The following is a 230-nucleotide window of genomic DNA, read 5'->3' on the forward strand; positions in this document are numbered from 1 at the left end:
TTATATCAAAAAGAACTTTAAAATGTCTTTGTTTTGAAATATATTGCTTTTCCCCTTCTTTCCTTTACGAGGACACAAAATGGTGACCGTGAGTTAGTCTGTTATGGCCAATCCAATTCTTCAGTTATATTTTATACTTGGTTGCTTTCCCAGACACCCAATATAACTTTTGTGGTGAATTTCCCATTTTGGCTGTATTCCTATTCATGTATCTGTAGATACGACCAGGT

At 34.8% G+C, this 230-nt stretch overlaps 1 protein-coding gene across 1 annotated transcript in view; it reads left to right on the forward strand.

The window, feature by feature from the left end:
• Positions 1–230, forward strand: part of LOC119587687 — a 10,466-nt gene that overhangs the window by 5,766 nt on the left and 4,470 nt on the right. The window lies entirely within an intron of this gene.

This window comes from Penaeus monodon, chromosome 23, assembly GCF_015228065.2.
Source record: "Penaeus monodon isolate SGIC_2016 chromosome 23, NSTDA_Pmon_1, whole genome shotgun sequence".
Classification (NCBI taxonomy): Eukaryota; Metazoa; Arthropoda; class Malacostraca; order Decapoda; family Penaeidae; genus Penaeus; species Penaeus monodon.